This window comes from Ambystoma mexicanum, chromosome 2q (assembly GCF_040938575.1).
Source record: "Ambystoma mexicanum isolate Mex_15411 chromosome 2q, UKY_AmexF1_1, whole genome shotgun sequence".
In the NCBI taxonomy this organism is placed as follows: Eukaryota; Metazoa; Chordata; class Amphibia; order Caudata; family Ambystomatidae; genus Ambystoma; species Ambystoma mexicanum.
In genome coordinates this window covers 492,634,677-492,649,471 of record NC_090924.1, presented here as the reverse complement: position 1 = coordinate 492,649,471, position 14,795 = coordinate 492,634,677, and the positions used below count along the sequence as shown (strand labels likewise).

The following is a 14,795-nucleotide window of genomic DNA, read 5'->3' as shown; positions in this document are numbered from 1 at the left end:
TTCAGGCCCTTTGAGTTACTCTTTGGACATCCCGTGAGGGGGCCCCTTGCCTTGATCCGGGAAGGTTTGGAAGCCACCCCTCCAGCTCCTGCCAAGCAAGTGGGGGACTATGTGTTAGGCCTCAGACAGAGGATGACACAGATGATGAGTCAGGTGACAGCAAATCTCAAGGCCAGCCAGGAATTGAACAAGTACTGACATGACATGACCTTAAAGGCTCGCAAGTGGATTGGATTCCAGGACAAGAGATCCTTGTGATGTAGCCTACCATGCCTCGAGCTTTGGCAGATAAGTGGACTGGACCCTTCAGGATAATCTCCAAGATGGGCGAAGTCAACTATCTGGTTGACATGGGAGTCCCTGAGGTAGCCCCTCAGGTATTACACGTCAACAGGCTCAAGTCTTTCCACAGGCGAGAAGAAGTCTCATGTCTCCTCCTGGCTTCCGAGCAAGAAGAGGATGAGAGTGAGCCCTTTCCTGATTTGCTGTATAGCAACCCTCAGGATGGCTCAGTGGAGGGAGTGCATCTCTCTCCAGATCTGACGACAGAGCAGCAGAGGGGCAGCAGGGCTTTGCTCTGGCAGTATGCCTCTTTGTTCTCACCGACGCCAGGCCTTACACCGTGGTGTAGGCACGAAATTGACACTGGTGACAATGTGCCTGTCAAAAACAAGTGCTACCGTATCTCAGATACCGTTAAGAACCACATCCTGGCTGAGGTCGCCAAGATGTTGGATCTGGTTGTTATTGAACCCTCAACCAGGCCCTGGTCCAGTCCTGTGGTCCTTGTCCCCAAGGCAGGTTACCAGGAAGGTACTAAGGATTGGAGGTTCTGTGTGGACTACTGAGGAGTCAATTCCGTCACCAAAACCCAGGGCTGATGAGCTCATGGACACCATAGATGCTGCCAAATTTGTGAGCACCTTTGACCTTACCTCAGGCTGTTGGGTTCCCAATACAGGAATAGCCGCACCACCAGGAGTTCCACATGAACTCCTGCGTGGAAAACAGTCAGAATATACATGCTAAGGCAATAAAGGACAAGGATACGAAGGCCCTGTCCCTCCGATGCATTTCCAGCATCACATTATGTCTCTTTATTTGACACACCACAAAGTTTTTTTATATACATTACTTTTTAGTTACATATGGTGCATCCCTGGGAAGGTTAACTCTAATTTTCTTACTTAAGTATTCTAGTGGCTGCTTTGGATATGGACTAAATGAATCTGCCCAGCATCAAAGGTCTTTTAATTGTCTAAACAAGCCAGCCACTGCCTAGTGCACACAACAGATGGCATCTCAATGTCACCTGGCACCTTGATTAGGAATGCAGAGTTCACTCTGTGTCACTGTGCAGACAGTAGTCCATGGCAAATCAATGCGGTGATATGTTTGCAGCAATGATTTCTGTGCTGCCCACGTCACCACCCTGTTGTTTAATGGCATCTATGTGGTGCCCTTACGTAACAGAACATATGCCTGTTTTTGTCTGATCTGCCCAATGTCCATACAACAGCACACTGGGATGTTTTGTGTATGTGGCTCTGACGAGCATGGATACTGTGCCCACACTTAAACACATAAAGTAATCAAAGAAGTTGCCTCAAATTGTAAATCCATTAGGCCAAACACCCTTTCTTCACATCATGATTTTCACTAGCTACAGGCCAGCACTAATCGGAGATGCTAATGCCAGCTCTGTTAGATAAAGCATGGGCCTGCTCTTTTTTGCCGAAATAACCAATGAGGCCTGCATAATAGTGAGGAGGTAGTGGCCGAGGAACTGTGGACCCTTTACCATGCATTAGAAGTTAGTTTTGTTTAAAACGCTTCATCAGCTTAATACTGGTCAGGCTAAAGTTTGAAAGAGGTACAATCCTTCCTGTGTAGCCTTTCTGTGCATTGTTTATTGAGTCTCTCTTGTGCAGCATCCTGCCCCATCTGTAGATATAATTCCCTAAAGATGTTTCTGTATTGGGGTTGGGCATGCCCACACTGAGACCCAGTCCTTAATCCTTTTAAATGTATTCAGAAACAAGAAACAAAAGAGCCATTGTACCTCATTTGAGTGGCTGATGTTTTAGCCATTTTTGTCAGGAACCGGCAACTGAAACCATCACACCATAGAACACGCAGCCTTACCCAACCCAAAGCATGTATCCCTCTGGTGGTGTCATGGAAAAACAATCGGCCGTGAGGGAGAAACAGGCGAGGATTTTCACAGTACAATAACTGTCTGGGTTTTCCCCTGACGCGGTACGTCGTTTCGTGCGCGTTGGGGTTTTCCATGGCGACGGTGGCACGTTACACATCTTTCTGCGAATACGTCTGTACGGCTGCGGTTACGTCATTCACTATGTATCAGCTGTTCCAAAAAATTCCCGTCTTCAACGCTGTTCCGCGCTTCTGAACCAACTTGTTTCAGCAGTAGCGTTTTGGACCTCGTTTCTTGGATTTTTGTCTTTCTCGACCTTTGGCCTGTTATTTGGATTCTGCCCTGCCTTATCCCTTGGATTGTGTAAGGATACTCTCAATTCAACTGGGACTCCTCACAACAATTCTTGCGTTTCATGATTCTGCCTGATCTCCAAGTACGGCATTGACACAGACTGCCCACCTTTCGCTCCAGGATTTCAGATTTATTGTGACGTTGCATACTACTGCTTGCCTTCTCGGATTTATGTACTACAGCCAGGACCTGTTGTAGGCGTCCTCGTGCCGGCGGAAACGGAGACAAGTGCTTGGACTAGAGACTTTATCATTAAAGCACTTTCATAGACACTAGGCGTCCTCGTGACGTCGGGTTCAGTCTGCACCTACCATCTCCGCAGCAAGAAAGAAGATGCCTATTGAGGAACTGTTAAAACACTATGCCAAGCAAGAAGACGTCTGTCAAGGAACTGGTTTACTGGTCACTCTGGTAAGACTTCATCATCCTGTCGATCTCGTCACCATACTATTATCCATGTCCCATTGCTTATAGATATTTACCAATGGTACCTATTTACCAAAGGATTACTTGTTATTTATTTATTTTTCATTGTCATAGTTTCAACTGAAACTTTTTTACAAGAGTCTCCTATAAAACATCTCATCAATTACCCATAGCATCAATACATTTGAATCAGTGGCTATTCAACATATCCCGGCAAAAAACGAAACGGTCATCGATAGACCTATTATTCCCTCTAAATAATCAATAGTCGCACATAATAGCATATATTTCCAATCAGCAATAAGTGAAAACCACCAATCGTTTATGTCATCATTAGGTGGCGGAAACTTCCCCAGCGCTCCTGTTCTTTGTGTAGTTAAAGCCAAACATTCTGCAACCAGGTGATAGAGCGACTCCACTTCCTCTTTACAGAAGCGGCATGTCATTGTGTGTATTTTTGTCATGCCTTAAAAACAATGTTTGTTTTATTGGTAAGATATTAAGTCTCATCCTTAAATATTTGTCCCGATGGTACCTTGATGGATGTTGATACCTGATTCACTGCACGTATGTCATACCTCTGGTCTAAACAAGATTTTAACTTTTGTCGATATTTTCAATCGTCCTGCTCTATTCGCTGTTTCTAAGTTTTATTTTGACTGCACAGGGGTTCCTACATAATAGCTCTGATGAGGCGCCCACGTGTTCAAGTTTTTTTAGCACACGAACTGTCAATTCTTTAAGAAGTCCATTAAAAGGTCTGTTAGGGGCTTCCTTCAAAATCTGATAAGGAGCAGACAGTGGGCCTCATTACGAGTCCGGCGGTCCGGAAATTACGGTGGGGGTAAACCCGCTGCCACCGTTGTTTCCGGATGGCCTGATCTTGAGTCCTGCAAGCGGACGTGGAAACACCGGCACCATCACGAGATGGTGCCGGTGTTTCCATGGCCCCCATTCCCATTGAGTCCTGTGGGACTCAATGGGAATGGGGATTTACCGAATTCCGCCTCCTGAATTCCCAGGTCACCGGGGTTGTAATGTCCTGGTAATTCCGGAAATCACGGAGGCGGAATGTTAAAACGAGTCTGGCGGTAACCGATCCAGAAAAACCGCCAGGTTACCCCCGGACTCATAATGAGGCCCAAAATCATCTTCCGATAGATGGAAAAGGACTTCCATAGTATGGAAGCATTTAAGGATTGCAGTCCTAATTCAAAACAAATGGCAATAATGGACACATAGTTCGGGAGCCTCAACACTTTCCTCCAGAATCGAGCTTCAAGTTGATTCCAAAATGTAGGTTCTATATTTAATCCTGCTTCACTTCCAAACATAACAGCGGCTACTACTTTTTGACGGTAGAACTGTATGTGCAGCATTAAAGTAAACTTTCCAAATTCTCTATGTAATTTAGAGCCTTGAAGTGCTAGGATAGTCATTTTGGCTATGAGATCTTCGAGCCAATTCCATTCTCTACTGGATTTGTTAAACATAATTCCAAGATATCTAATGGTATGGGTTTGTAAAAGATTTTTTCGATCAACTGTCCATTTGAAGTTTCTGCTTTTGGCACCGATTTGGGACCCAAATACAATTACTCTCGATTTATCAGCATTGATCTCCATTCCTAGCGTGTGTAGACAGATTTCCAATTTTGACAAAAGACGCTGTAGCCCTATTGGAGTCGAGTCTATCAAGACTACATCATCAGCGTAGGTGACCCAGCTGATCAGATGGACCACTGATTTGTGGGGGAAAAGATTTGGCAGATTTTAAGGCAGCCGGCATATCCGCTAGATACAATTTCAAAATTAAAGCAACTAGCGGACATCCTTGTTTCAATCCTTGTTCTGTTATAATCTCATCAGAGAGGTTGCCATTGGCATTCAACCACACTCTGATCGTGGTGTTGGTGTATAGCTGAATTAGCATTTGAAGTAGGTCATCCAGGCAATGTGCATTTGTTAATTTCTCCCACAGCGTGGCTCGATTCACTCGATCGAAGGCCTGACGTAGATCTACAAAAGACAGAAAGAGTGGTTTCTGATTCTTCATTGCTACAAGCTTTAGTACATTCAAGAGGAAAACACTCAATTCAACGCCAACTCTTTTGGTGAAGCCCGTTTGTCTTTCATCAATAATATTGTGGTCAGCTGCCCACTTTGCCAATCGCTTTTGCAGATAGGAGGCAAATAGTTTCCCAATCACGTCCAACAGTGCAATCGGTCGGTAGTTGGCTGGATTAGTACGATCAGGTTTTTTCAATATAGGTACAACTACCGCCGATTGTCACGAGGACGGAATTGTCTGCGTCTCCACTATCCTTGCAAACAGGGATTCGATGAAGACTGCCCATTCTTTTTATTTTTTTTTTAGGGTCAAGTTAGACAAACTATCCGGGCCTGGTGCACCAGAGTTTTTAAGCTTGTCGATTGCTGCTTCGATGTCAGCCCTATTCTGTTCCTCCACCCAAGTGGTTTGGTGTATGATCTGTGTCTTTGCCACCTGTTGATTTGGAAGTTTGAAGACCGCTGTGAAATGTTTAATCCAATCAGCAGCGCTTACTCCAACCATTAAGCCACCCATATGGTTTTGAGCGCCCTCATTTATTATTGCCCAGGTTTCCTGGCTTTTTCAGGAGCAGATCAGTTTAAGCATAATCTCAGCTGGCTCTTGTTCATGCTGAAATTTTAATGAACGCACTCAATTTCTGTACCTCTCACGTAAGAGCCTTTTTCCCTCGCAAAAATCCACTTCCATATGGGTGGCTTTCAATAATTGCAGCTCTTCCTGAAGTTTGTTTTTCCTTTCTTGGATTATTTTACTATGCCGATATTTGTGTTTGGAATTATCATGCCTGAACCCATATCTAACTTCAGCGAATTGAGTCAGCGTGGGCATATATTCAACTTACTTTATTCCCAACACTGTGCCTAAACCAAGCATCGTTGTAAGGGCGGCAATTTCAGCAGGCCGAATTCGCAACCGATTCAGGCTTTGATTTATTTCAAGTTTCTCATCATAAATTGCTGCAGAAGTAGACTGTTTCATGGCCCACTGGAGAAGGACTGCATCGTGATCATTGTTTCGCATTTCCAAGATTTTACAGCGATTTAATTTTTGCAGTAAAATCACAAGATGTCCACATATAGTCAATTGTTTTATGGGTATTGTTACAATGCCAGGTTGCTTTTGCCGGCTTGTCGCCAATGGTTTGGCTATTTAATGTCATGCAGTTCCTATTGGCGAGTTCAGTCCACCATTTGGTACCTCTCCTGGAACAATGATCATCATTAACATTTTTCACTTGTCCCTCAGCGTTAATCCAAGAGTAATTAAAGTCGCCACTTACAATGATTGAAACATTCTGGAACTCAAGCATAAATCTGTCAATCACATGCGTTACTGAAGCTATAAAATTCAGGGAAGTAATTTTTTCTGGATTCCAGTAAACATTTACTAGCAGTAAGAACTCATCTGGGTCAGATTCCTCCCCTGCGATCTTTAAAATAGTTCCTTGGACGTAGCTAGTAGGGTGCATAGATCTCAAAACATGCCACCAGGAACAATCTTTTACCAAGGTTAAAAGATCCGAAAAGGGCCGACCAGTCTCATTTTTTAAAGCAGGATTCAAAATTACGACATAAGCTTCACAGGTGGGAGCCGTACGCATCCGGGTTTCTTGTAAACATATCAGGTTGTTTACATCACTTTTTAGTTAGTTGTCCTGAAAGTGATGAAGGAAACCCCTGGTGTTCCATGAGACTAGTGAGCATAGTCGGGAGTTAGTCTGACCAAGAAGCTAATATTGTTTTGTAGAGTAATCAGTTGAGGCAGCAACCCAAGAGCTCAGTTCAGATAGATTATTTCTTAGCTCTGCGCCCGGACGGCTGCTTCCAACATGGCTCTGTAGAGAGTCTCTTCTATTTTCATTCTCTGAGAAGCTGACTGCATTGTCAGCCGTTTTTGGTGCAGAAACTATGGACTTCAGGGGTCTAGCTTCTGCATAATTACTTACCGCATACACAAATGCCAGAAGGTCCTTCTTTGGCGCTTTTAAAGTATTAGCCACAAAGCATGATTGCACATGGAGGATGACCCAGTCTGACCTCTTTTCTGATTTATATTCTAATATTTGAATATTGTCAGACACGATCGGTCTCAAAGCAGGAATGCATTTGAACAACTCCATGATGTTGTGTCTGTTCAGATAAATTGAGTTGTTGTCGTCATCAATGTAGGTCTTTGTGTCAACTGATATTGAATTATCGATGTAAATATCACTAACCTGGGCAGACTGCGGTCCGCAACGGAAGCAACTGGCAGAAAATGGAAAATCCCCTGTGGGAATCTTGCTCCCTCTCTCTCTGTGAAGAATACCAGTGAGGAGGAAGGCAAGACCCCCAGGGAAACTCTCCTGGTGGAAAAAACCCTGGGTGGCTGGAACTCTTCGGACTGGACGGTAGAAGTCTGGACAGTTCCCTCTAGACAAACTGGAACGCGAAGAGGATTGAAGACCTTACCAAGGAAACAAGACAGGACAGGTAAGTGCCAGCAAGAAAGACTGCAAGGAAAGGAGAGCACTGAGTATAGGAGATTTAACGTACAAGGAATTTGGAATGGGGTCCTTAATGGAGTCCGGATATTCTCGGAGATGTCCAGAAGTAAAAGGAGTCTGTTCTGGTTTGTTGGAGCTGTCGTGCTAAAGCGAACAGGAATGGAGAGTGACGTGTGAGTCACGGCGGGAGAGAGAGAACTGGATGGGAAGTATAGTTTTGTTGTACTCACTAACAAGGGTGGAACTCCCGACACGAAACTAATGGTGTATGTGGAATACGGCCAGAGTAAATGCCTGTGGGTATGAGATGCAGAGAGAAGGCAGAACTTAGAATTAAGAAGGTAAGAGAGTCTGAAGTATCAGAATGCGGATATCCTAGATGCAAACTTACGGAGCGTCGGTAAAAGCAGTAGCGACGCGTAAGCTAGCAACATTTCCTTCCTTATCAGGAGTCACGTGAACAGGTACGGGTATGTCAGATGTACGTGAAACAGCTAGACCGTTGTCTTCTACCTGAAGAACCGTCGCTTTGGGAGCCTGCATGAATACATTATGAGCCGTTCTTCCTATTCTCCTGCTCTGCCACCATGACCAACGTTGGTAATGTGTAACAGTATGACTCTTCCTCAGTGGAGGTGAACCCGGCTTTCCGGGATGAAAGCAATAGAACTGTCTCATCAATTTGGGGGTATGAACCCCCGAAGGAGCTTCCCATGTCCTTTCTGAAGGTGAGTATCCTTTCCAGTCAATAATAAACTGAAGGCGACCTCGTCTGTATCTCGAGTCACAGATGTTGGCTACCTCATATTCCGGACCTGTATCAGTGTTCACTGGTGGGGGGTGAGTCTTAGAATTCCGAGCAAAATGGTCCAGAATAGATAACTTGATCTGGGAATCATGAAACACTGGGTGAATTCTAGACCAGGAACGAGGCAGCTCTAACCGAACCGCTGATGATCCTACCAGGGAGAGGATCTTGAAGGGGTCAAAAAACTGAGGAGACAGTTTAGGTTTGGGGAGAAAACGGGGAGCTAGCCAAACCATTTCTCCCTTCTGAAGTGAAGGTATCTTTCTGCGATGGCGATCTTCATATCGTTTGGCTCGATCCTGGGCTGCCTTCAAAGATTGACATGCCAACTGATGACCTTCTTGGATGTCACAAACAATGCGGTCAACTCCCGGACAATGCGATGAAGGAGGAGCGATGGAGGGTAAAAAGGATGGATGATTCCCATAGGAGCAGTAGAAAGGGGTAGAGTTCAAGGCGGAATGATACGCATTGTTGTATGCAAATTCTGCCAATGGAAGTAATCCCAACCAGTCATCTTGGCCTGCGGACACGAAGCACCGAAGGTACCCTTCCAACGTTTGGTTTAAACATTCTGTCTGACCATTGGTCTGTGGGTGATACCCGGAACTGAGGGATCTCTTCATTCCCAATTCATAACACAAATATCTCAAGAATTTAGAGGTATATTGAGGACCACGATCAGAAACAATCGTGTCCGGAAGACCATGTTGCGAGAAGATTTCTGCTAAAAACACCTTTGCCATCTGTTTTGCACCGGGAATCTTGGTAAGAGGAGTGAAGTGAGCCAATTTAGTTAGATAGTCAATAGTGACCATAATAGTGGTATGTTGAGACGATATTGGTAGATCAACAATAAAATTAGTAGAAATATAATTCCATGGTTGATCCGGGATAGGCATACGGGATAATAAGCCGTAGGGTGGAACTCGAGGAGTCTTGGACTGTTGACACAATACACAGGCTGAAACATAATCGCGGACATCAGTTCTTACTGTAGGCCACCAGAAATGTCGAGAGACCAGTTCCAAGGTGTTTCGAAACCCTCGATGTCCGGCAGCTCTGGAGTCGTGGCACATTTGGAGCACCTCCTTTTGTAAAGAGACTGAGGGAACCAAGACTTGAGCCTTGTGAAAGTAGCAACCTTGAGTCAACTTAAGCGGGTTTAGTCCTGTTAGTTCTTCACAAGTCTGTCTATTCTGTGACGTAGTATGTTTCAGATCTTGAAGAAAATCAGTTATCATCGCTACAAATTTGGCTTTAGCGAATAAGGTGTCTGGGGTGAGTAATCACTGAACAGTTTAATGGTATGGTTCGTTCCCGGATGGGGCCGGAAATCAAAGGAGTCCCATCAACACCTTGAATCGGAGTGACTTGTGGTTTGGTTAATCTATGAACCCCTTTCTTGGTTGCCCAGTCATCGTCCAAAAAATTCCCAGCCGCTCCGCAATCAATAAGTGCAGGGACGTTTTTTAGAATAGTATTCGGGAGGGTGATTGTCAAAGATATCACTACCATAGGTTGATCAACAAACCCAATGCCGGAGAGAGATTCATTTCTAGTAGGGGAACTCTGTCTAAATACTCCTACCGTGGTTCCCCCTACGGTAGGGATTTGGCGTTTCGCGGAACCTGGGATTGGTTTCTACGAGGTGGTACTAGGGGGCAGCCTCTTCGAATGTGTACTGAGGATCCACAATACATACACAGTTCTAAGGTCTTTCTCTTCTCCCTTTCTGTGCTGGTTAATGGACCCTTCATAGTTCCGATTTGCATGGGCTCTTCAGTAGAGACTGGTTTTGTGTTTCCAGGAAGAAACTCAGAATGGGCTCGAGGGCTCTTACCCTTCTTCTTCTCATAATGGCGTGCTTGTAACCGATAGTCTATCTGCATAGTAATAGAAATCATCTCGGCCAAATTTGCTGGTCTAGGAATCTTCGAGACCTCGTCCTTGAGCTCTTCTAACAGCCCTCGCGAAATAAAGTGATAAGACCATCATCTGGCCATCCGGTCTCTGAGGACAATTGTTTAAAAGCATGATATATGAAATAAGGTCCTTTGATCCCTGTTTCAAATCGAGTAACTTTCTTGTATGGAGACCGAGATTTATTTTCGACCAAACATGGTCCTCAAGCTATTAGTAAAGGCAGGGTAGGAATCAAGGATGGCATTTCCCGAGGTAACCAAAGGGGTAGCCCATGCTAATGCTGGACCCGATAAATGGGAAATCACAAATCCCACCTTATCTTTCTCTGTGGGAAAGAATCTGGGTTTAAATGTGAACTGAATAGTACAGCTGTCTAGAAATTCTTTCAATTTGAGCGGGTTTCCGTCAAACTTTTCAGTGTGAAATGTTGACGGTGGAGTTTCAGAAAAAGCACAACCTATCTGCTGTTTCAATTGTGAGTTATCTTGTTTTAGGGTCTGCATTTCTAACGACATAGACTGCATTGCAGCCATGAGTTGTTGCATCTGTTGTTCCATAGCTGATCACCGTCCGCCATGGCAAGCCAATACCTTTAAGGCGTTGCTATCTGTCAACTGATATTGAATTATCGATGTAAATATCACTAACCTGGGCAGGGTGCGGTCCGCAACGGAAGCAACTGGCAGAAAATGGAAAATCCCCCGTGGGAATCTTGCTCCCTCTCTCTCTGTGAAGAATACCAGTGAGGAGGAAGGCAAAACCCCCAGGGAAACCCTCCTGGGGGAAAAAACCCTGGGTGGCTGGAACACTTCAGACTGGACGGTAGAAGTCTGGACGGTTCCCTCTAGACGAACTGGAACGCGAAGAGGATCAAAGACCTTACCAAGGAAACAAGACAGGACAGGTAAGTGCCAGCAAGAAAGACTGCAAGGAAAGGAGAGCACTGAGTATAGGAGATTTAACGTACAAGGAATTTGGAATGGGGTCCTTAATGGAGTCCAGATATTCTCGGAGATGTCCAGAAGTAAAAGGAGTCTGTTCCGGTTTTTTGGACCTGTCGTGCTAAAGCGAACATGAATGGAGAGTGAAGTGTGAGTCACGGCGGGAGAGAGAGAGCTGGATGGAAGTATAGTTTTGTTGTACTCACTAACAAGGGTGGAACTCTCGACATGACACTAATGGTGTATGTGGAATACGGCCAGAGTAAATGCCTGTGGGTATGAGATGCAGAGAGAAGGCAGAAGTTAGAAATAAGAAGGTAAGAGAGTCTGAAGTATCAGAATGCGGATATCCTAGATGCGAACTTACGGAGCGTCGGTAAAAGCAGTAGCAACGCGTAAGCTAGTAACAATTCCTTCCTTATCAGGAGTCACGTGAACAGGTACGGGTACGTCAGATGTACGTGAAACAACACGACCGTTGTCTTCTACCTGAAGAACCGTCGCTTTGGGAGCCTGCATGAATACATTATGAGCCGTTCCTCCTATTCTCCTGCTCTGCCACCATGACCAACGTTGGTAATGTGTAACACTTTGTCTCGTGATCATTAGGTCGAGTGTTGCTCACTAGAGTTTCTTTCTTGGCTTGTGAAGCCGTACACATAGGATTCAGCATTAGGCCTTGATGCAAGCGTTTCCTCGCAGGCACTTCAAGGAATGACTTCTTGGGCGCACTTTGGTGAGGTATTTGGTGAAATGCCAACGTTTTAGACTTGCTTTTAGTTTTTTGAGGTTCACTCGCCATTTGAGATAGAGCACTTATTTCTTCAATGATGGGATCATCTTCGTCCTCATCAGAGGAAACTGATTCGATATCGTCATTCTCCTCATCCTTCATCGAGTAAGTTGAAAGATTAACTAAGTTCATAGAGGTGAACGAGTCAGCTTTATCTTGCTCATTCGAGTCAAGTCGTGGCCGTTTAAATGCCTGGCGTTTAGACATTTCCGCATCCTCGTGGTCATTTTTTCTCTCTTCAAATTTCTTTCTCGAACAAGGAATTCCTTTTCTCCGGCCGCTTAAACATAGGCACTGGTTGTCAGATTCCTAATAAATCGTTTTGAGGCATTTCACTTCAGCGTGTTACCACTCTTTTTTCCTTGAACCTCTTTATTTGCTCGAGATGGATTCTTATGTATTTTATTGTCTGCAAGGCTTGTAAAGGATTTTTTTCCATCAGAGAATATTCCAAATAATGCCACTTTTGCACTTTCTTTATTACTGGCCGGGGCGGTGAATGTCCAACAGGCTTAACTGTGGTCTTGCCACACTTTCCGATGTCCATTGGAACGGTAGTGCTTTTGTTGTTTACAGGAAGTACTGCCATCAAAGGAGTGTGTGATGCTGGAAATGCATCAGAGGGACAGGGCCTCTGAATCCTTGTCCTTTACTGCTTTTTATCGTGTGTTCTGTCATGTTTTCTGCCCAGGAGTCCATGGGGGACTCCTGGCAGTGCAGCTCTCTCTTTTGGTTTGGTGAACAGACCCATGGGATACCCTTATGGCACCCATGGGTAGGGGTACAACCCTGTGCCCCTAGTGTATGTTTTTGGGCACCTGTGGGTGGCCCACAGAGCAGGGTATGGGCTGGTGGCAGCTCCATGCTGAATTTGACAGGTGCTCTGGGTGTCCTCCATTTTGGGATACCCAGGCCCTGCCATTGGGATCAGTTGATTCCTGATAGGAAACAAGATGGCCCCTGTGGCCTCTTGCTTTCTATTGCCTGTTACCTTGTTTCCCAAAGTTCTGAGAAGCCCTGACTCTGTCCCTTCCCCCTGACTGGCTGTTGGGTGGAAGTTCCATATATGGTGTTGTTGTGAAGGCCCAGCTAGACTGACTGGAGCCTTCCCAGTGACTGTATGTTGTGGGTACCTCCTGTGGGTGGGACCTGGTTGAATGGAGTGTGTGACCAATATACACTCCTTGTTGTGGTTGTCTGGTTTCTGGCATGAGAAACAAAGACTGAGACAGCCCTGCCCGAAACTGGCCTGAATGCAGTGTGTAGTGTGGAATGGCTGGGTACTTGTCCCAATCCACATTCCTTGTTGTGAGTGTCTGAAAGGGAGGAGTGTGGCCTGAATGCACTGTGTGCCTGATTGGCTGACTGACTGCATGAACGCCCTTCTGTATGATTGGCTGCTGAGTGTGTGCCAGCAGTGTGGATGAGAGACAGAATAGTATATCTGGGGACCTCTCACCACTGGTAGTTGTTCAGAAGCGTTCTGGAGCTGAGTCTCCACTCTAAGAGTAACTGGAACTGCTGATCCTCGACGTCCAGCTGGAAGAAGACTTGCTGCTGCATTTGCTTCGACCGATCCGAAGGCTGCTGAAATCGTCGAAGACTGACCCGAGAGAGGACCTGGTAAGGCGCCCTCTTCCCGTGCTCCGAGGGACCATCGAGCACCGCTCCATCTTCGCCGAAGCGCCCTGGAAGACAGACCCTCGAAAGGCTGCCGACCCGAGACGGGATCGCCGAGGAGATCGAAGTGAAGCACCCGGACATCGACGCCGTCGAAGTCCATTGCCGTCGACCAGGGTTCGCAGGTTTGTGTAACCGCTGGAGGCCCGTCGAAGTTGTGTTGCCCAGCCGTGGGAACCACTTGACGCCGTGCCGCCGACGACCGGAGCCGTCCGCTCCTTTGCCTAAGAACATTCGAATCGAAGGACTCCCTCGTCCGCACCGTCGACCGCTTTATCCTGCCGGAGAAATTCGAGGACGACCAACGCGCCGAGGAGAAACCTGCCGGTGGGTTTCCTGCCACCCAAGACCACAAAGACTCGAACGACTCGACGCCCTTGCTGGGCCTCCGTCTCCACAATCTTTGCGGTCCAGAACTATTGTCACCGAGGTGCCCCGCATGCCTCTGCCTTGCAGGATGCCGACGCTCCGACGCCGACGAGCACCGCTCAGATGAAGCTGCCGCCTCATTGACGCCGTTCTACCCTGTTTGTCGACGGACGTTCGATGCCCCGTGTCTCCCGCTTGAAAGGGAAGGCATTCAAGAAGGGCCGTCGATTCCCCGCCGCCGAACGCCGAGTTCCTCGACGCTTCTCGACGCCTCTCGACGATCTGTGACTCCCGCTTGAAAGGGGGTCGCTCAAGAAGGATCTGTCGACGCCTCTTCGAAGAACTCGACTCCACCAGGTACATTGGGGGGGTAAAAACATTATAGGAGGGAATAAGACTTGCAGAACAATATATGGACTGGGCTTGTGCTATATCTTTATTTTACAGGTTGCCCAGGTGGGGGGATCTCCACACAGAACTGTGTCTAGTGATAGGGGCCAGTATTCTGCCTATTGCTCAACCATCTTATTTTCCCTCCTCTCTCTATTGCTGGTTTCACTCTATTGATCTGTGTGACATTGTTACAGTATTGTTGATGCACTTTAATGAGATCTAATACAAAGGGTGGTACCACTTTAGAATTGTATATATTTGCCATTGTTGATTTTCCTAAGTACAAAGTGAGTTATTATGATAAGTGTACATAACCTTGAATATTGATTATATAAAGACTGTGTTCTAACCAATACAGTGTGCGGACATTCCTTTGTGGGGGCTTGGGG

At 46.0% G+C, this 14,795-nt stretch overlaps 1 protein-coding gene across 1 annotated transcript in view; it reads left to right on the top strand.

The window, feature by feature from the left end:
- Nucleotides 1-2,329: 2,329 nt before the first annotated feature.
- CHST12 (carbohydrate sulfotransferase 12) overlaps nt 2,330-14,795 on the top strand; it is a 279,003-nt gene continuing 266,537 nt past the window's right edge. The window contains exon 1 of the mRNA XM_069647614.1: nt 2,330-2,923. The gene's annotated coding sequence lies outside the window, so the exon portion shown is untranslated. The remainder of the gene's footprint in view (nt 2,924-14,795) is intronic.